Here is a 6040-nt window from a genome sequence, read left to right on the forward strand (position 1 = left end):
ATGAGCCACAAGTAGGATCATCCCTAGGTGTAGAATGGGCATCACAGAAATTAGTAGACAGATCGCCAAAGGTCCGGGTCAAGTCGAGTCCACCGCACACTTTGCCCTTTACCGACAGACTGTGCCCTTAGGTGCGAGTCTGGACTAAATATTTGCGATTTTATCGACAGAATTGCCAATATTTAGTCCGAACTCGCACCAAAAGGTAAACTTTGTCGATAAAATCGGATATATCCAGTCCAGACTCGCACCTATAAGGGCACAGTCTGTCGGTAAGGAGCAAAGTATGTGGTGGTCACGACTTTACCCGGGCCCTTTGGCTGCTATTTTACCAGATATACCACGTGTTACCTTCTGTTTTATCAACAGATGTTGATACAGTTTCCGTCTGAAAACAACATTTCGCACAATCTTGTCAGATGTCTGCACCATAACTTCACGCTAATTTGAAATGATTTACATCAGCAATAAGAACAATATCCCGTTGTTTAAGTGAATATTCGTCGTTGTTTAAATAGATGTCTTCTTCCAAATTTAACTAACTTATTGATCAAACTATTTTTCGTAAACAATTCTTTAAGATAAGTATTTTTTTAATAATTCTAAAAAAAGTAACTCAGAATAATAAGATAGATCCACAAGATAGTCTACATTTTCTAAAGGTAGTCAGGAAAGATCGAAAATGGTGGTATTTTTGTTTAAACATGCAGTGAGATTTTGTGAGGTCAGATCTCTCAGGTGCCAGCGACAGAAGGTTAGTTTATCAATATCACACAAACCCGGTTCTCGCGAATACAATGAAAAACTCTCCCGCTTGACGCTGTCTTGTGAATAATGAGACATTATCTCTTCATTTGAGGCGCGAACGAATCGGCGAGGTTTTTCCTTCTTTTAAAATTTGCTTCAGAGAGACAGTTTTCTGCGATGTGCTGCTTGAATAATAGACGCGGCCGTCGAGGAGGGCGTCCCTCTTCAGGAAGAATCGATGTCGCGCTAAATATACAGCCGCCGAAAGTCTTTGCTTAACAGCCGGATGAACGGCGCGTGCCTCTCTTAGGCGCTGATATGTTTCCCGCTTTAATTATTCAGCGTCCCGGCATTTCCGCTGGTATTTTCGTTGCTGTACACCAGCCGGGCCGTGTGCGCACATTAAGCGAGACGCCGGGTATTATAGCACGATAAGATTTACTAGTAACCCAGCTCTCGTACTACACGAGCACACTAGAATGTTCATGGCGAGCACCTGAGAAGATATTCGTCGTCACGAGTGCAGTTAAAGTGATATCGCGTTCCTGTTAATTCTCAAATAATTATTCTCTCCATTTGCGTAGTAAATTACGGAAAAATTAATACAAGTTTTCAAAGAGACAGTCGTTTCCAGCGTAAAATACACGGAGAGAATCTTTTCGTAAAATCTATCCTGAAAATCGCGCGATCGTGGGACGTGACATTTTGCAGAACTGTGTGAGAGTTCTTTGAAATTTTACCATACATTTTTCTAGCGAAACGTATACTGACAAGTATAATTGCCACACTGAAAAAAAATCTGATAGATTCAACCAGTCGTCTGTTAGAAAATGGACGAATCAGAATTCCCTTTAGGATTTACCAGATTTGTAGTGAAGTCTACTTCATAACTTTCGTAACTTCTGGTTATGAACTATCTTTCATGGTAAATCCTGAAGGAATTTTGGTAAATCCTAAAGGAATTCTGATTCGTCCATTTTCTAACAGACGACTGGTTGAATCTATTAGACTTTTTTTTCAGTGCAGTAAAACGTGTGGTAAAATTTAAAAAACTCATAAAATTCTTCGAAATGTCATGTTGTCCCACGATTACATGATTTTGAGGATAAATTTTAAGAGAAAATTCTCTCCGTGTACATAATAAACACCAAAAAAAATATATATGTAAGAACTCTCAGAGAACTCTCAGAAAAACCTCAGAACTCGCAGAGAGAGTTCTCTGCGAATTTTGCGAGTTCCCCCGCGAGTTCCCTGTGCATGAGAACTCTCGGGGAACTCGCAGAGAACTCTAAAAAATCTTCCGCGAAAGAAATTCTTCTTTTCATTATCAGTCTTAGATTTAACAACGTTCACAAGTCCAGGAGGACCAGGACTAACGAGCTCGTTCATCTTCACTGCACATGCTATTCGTTCGCGTTGTTAGCGCGCACCTGCACCTGCTTCGCTTCTCCTTCACGGTTACATCATCCGCCGCCGTCGCTTCCGGAAATGTAGGCCGCTTTGACACGTCGCTCGAGGCAGATTTAGAATTCCGTCTGGCCCTACGACGGCGGTTTCGCGCGTGCTGCGAGCGGACTCTTTTGAGTTTTTCCAGGACGGCACAGAGACGAGATCAGGCACCTCGCGCGCTTTCGTGACACTCGCAGCTGCAGCAGCACGCGCGCGCGCGCGCGAGAGAGAAAAAGGTCGAGCCGCAAATTGTTCTCTATTGCGGCAAATTAACGGACGATCGCTATCGGAAACCTGAAATTATTCTTTACCCGGTCGCGTGTTCCGGGCGACCGATAATGTGCGAGTAGCTCCAAGTTTTCTAGATCGAGAAAAATGCCTGAGATATTTGTCTGCTACTTGAGCCACTTATTACCCCAAATAAGAAAGGACTGTCCCAGTGAGAAAAAGACTCGTCGATCGATGTCGAAACGACGTCGAGTCGACGAGTCAATTTGACGGTGTCGATGTCGATTTGATCAACGAATCATTTCTCGCTGGTATAAAGAATGTATAAACGCACATATAGGCAATAATGTTATATTTTACTAATTTACCGACGATTACGCCTATTTCGTCAGTCCCGTCGCATAGAGCTTAACGCTCAACGCTCCAATGATCTATATACGATTGTGTCTGAATCATTAAATTACGCATCGAGTTGTCAGGTTACATCTCATTTAAGATCTCACCCACAGCTCTGATCTCGTACCAGGCAACGGCTAAGACACATATATATGTACATTGTTATATTTATAGAATCATCTTTCTCCCGATTACTATAAAGGGGAACAATGTAGGCCGAGCGAACTTGTCCCGATGGCGAGCACGAGTGCATAAGGTGCTAAATTCGCCGTAGGGCGGCAGATGGCGGACACCTGAGTACCCTCCGCCGAAAGTTTCGGCGGGGCTCCGATAAAATCGGGAGGATCCTCGCAGTATATCGTGGCTGCGAGTCGAAAACCGCACGGTTACCCGGCTTCGCTTCGCCCAAAGTCAAAGGATACGCCGCGCGCAAAGAGGCAAATCAGACGCGCCTCGATGTGCGACGGCCTTGAACCGGCAACGAAGACGGCGACACAGATAGTCATGAACGCGAATTAGATCCAATCGAACGATTAAGGACGACCGTCGACTGCTCGAGGACTCGGTTACCTCGAAGATAGCGTAACTCGAGTCGGCAATACTCGACGAAATTGTAATCGGAGATGCGATCGGAACTCGATTATCGTTTTCGAGCACGGTGGTGAAATTAAAGGAGATCGCTGATCCCCGTCGCACATGCGAGAGGATCCGGGGATGCATTCTGATGCAAATGAAACGGGCGTAAGAGCGTAGATGAATGCATCGAGTTGCATTGTGATTTCCATCTAGGAAATACTTCATACCCTATTCCATATGCAAGTATGCACAAAGCTAGGAGAGAGAGAGATATATATATTTGAGAAGCTAGAAAAATACCTTTTTCACATATTCCCGATGTATTTACAAAGGCATACCGAGGATTTACAAGTATAAGTAAACGCGCAAAGCCGCTCCACGGGCTGTCGCGTGTATCAAAATAAAGAGAGAAAATTATATGCGCGCTCGTGTATGCGTGATCATCTAATTCTTCTCAAATATCTCACGAGGGGCCCCTCAAATAAATTTACAGCGTAGATCCGGAAGATAATATTCCATTTTTTTCCCCCCCTCCGCTCGCGGTTCCCACGAAACCTTCGTACATTCCTCGTAGCTTCGAATCACGCTCTGTAATGGATAAATAATCGCTCTTCCAATATCCGTAACGTGCTGTCACGAGCAAGGAAACGATAGGAGCCGTTTATTCATGATCACAGATCCGACGCCGAGGCACTCGCGAGAAGCCATACGGATAATTTTCCCGCCGCGATAAAGGGAGCCAATTTGTGGGTCACCGTTATGCCGTCGGTTGCGTACGGAGTGTCGTGCTTTCGGCGTGGCATTGCCGTGGATAATGCGGCCCGTGGACTCGTGAGAGGTGGCGGTCGACCCGATAATTACGCTGGTCGTTGCTCTAGGCGCGCGGCATACCGGGCCCTGTTAAACGCGACGTGCGCACGCTCTTAGAAATAAACGTGTCGTGCATTTTACAGCTCTCCCCCCCCCCACTCCCCGCGATACGATTCGCACACCGGGCACACGTCTCTAATGACGCAACCATTTCCTAGATTCCCGATAAATTGCACTTGCCGCCCTGGAAGCGATTTGCTGAAAATCGCCGCGGATTATTCGCGCGCGAACGGCCTCCCGCGCGGCCCCGGCGATCTTCGCGCGAAGGCGCGAAAACAGAATGCAAATCACTTCGGGCGAGTTCTGCCCCGCTCGGGGGAAATGGGAAATGATTAAGTTGAATTAATTTCTCTCTCGGTCTCCCCCCCTCCCTTTGTTTTCGCCCGACGAAATGACGTCCATTCGACTGTAATATCACGTATTTCGGATTTAACAGGTATGACTAAGACGTGGCTAAAGAGTGAGAATCGAGAGACGGGTTTGAGGCGCGTCATGCGTTTTACGTGCCGCATTTACGTGCCCGGCCGGCACACCCGCTGCACACCGATACGCAGACCTGGTCGGTGTGCGCACGATAGGCGCGAGTGTGTACGAATAGTAGGATACCGTCCAGCTTTCTCTTTTTATAGCCCTCTAAGCAACGGCTCCGCCTCCGTGCGAGCTTCACACAAAAGCAAAGTCGTGAACTGTTGTTGCACGAACACGTCGCCCACGCGCGTGGGTGCGCACGCACTAATGCCACGCACACACACTAGTGCTTAGAAGGTACAACCTCTGCTAGGATATTCGGAGGTACGGGCTCCCAAAAAGGTCTGCCTGTGAATGTACCAACGTCGGGTCTAAAGGCACCGTCGAGTGTGGAGAAGTTATTTTTTAAGACCTCGTCTCACACTGTCTCCTAGCGAGCGTCGAAGGTAATAGAATAACAAAGTCGCGGGGCTCTTATATCTTCGCGCCGGCTATTGTCCCAAGCGCAAATCAAACCTGATGCGTTCGTAAAGCTTAACGGCGCGGACTTGCGAGTTATTTCAAAATCCCGAAGATATTCCGAATGTCCATTCTATGTATCTCTCGGCGAGAGAATCACGTCTCGTTAACGCGCGTTTAGGCTCTAATCGCCGTCCAAGCTCTCCTTATGGAATACAAACCCGCGCCCAAGTCGTAGTACTTCGCCCAAATGGAACCGGCTGATAAGCAGCAATTATTTGAAACTGGTCCTGACGGCGCGCGACGAGGGAACATTCCGGCGGAGAGGTTGAACGCTTACTTAATCAAATTTCGTTTATTACCGAACGTAACTCTTTAGCCTGAAACTTGTGACGAAACGATAATTCTGAATATTATACGAATCGAGAGAAACGCAATTGAAGGTCGCCACGTAAAGCACAGCGACGGACAGAATGGTTGCGACACCCTTTTTTTTTTAATGAGTTTAGGAGCGTGCGTTTAGAGCCAGGGTTGCGTCCCTTCTTCTCCGGGGAATATTTTAGTCGCTGGCCATCCCGAGACCATTTTGAGCGTTTCCGAACGATTTTTCGAGTCAAATTTTCCTCGGTGAAAATGTCTTGGAACAGAAACCTGAATCTCAGGCCGGTATTCACAGTCCGTTCTTATATACTTAAATGTTTTTAACCAATCGCCAGTGTTGTGCATAGATGATTTTAAAATTAGCTAGATAAAGACAAGATAAAAATATATAAATTTATCTTAGATAAGATAAAGATGATTTCGTTTTTAATATATCTAGATGAAAGGTAAAATCATATGATGATTC

Source organism: Vollenhovia emeryi, unplaced genomic scaffold, assembly GCF_000949405.1.
Source record: "Vollenhovia emeryi isolate VEMERY1.0 unplaced genomic scaffold, V.emery_V1.0 DF939125.1, whole genome shotgun sequence".
NCBI classification, from domain to species: domain Eukaryota; kingdom Metazoa; phylum Arthropoda; class Insecta; order Hymenoptera; family Formicidae; genus Vollenhovia; species Vollenhovia emeryi.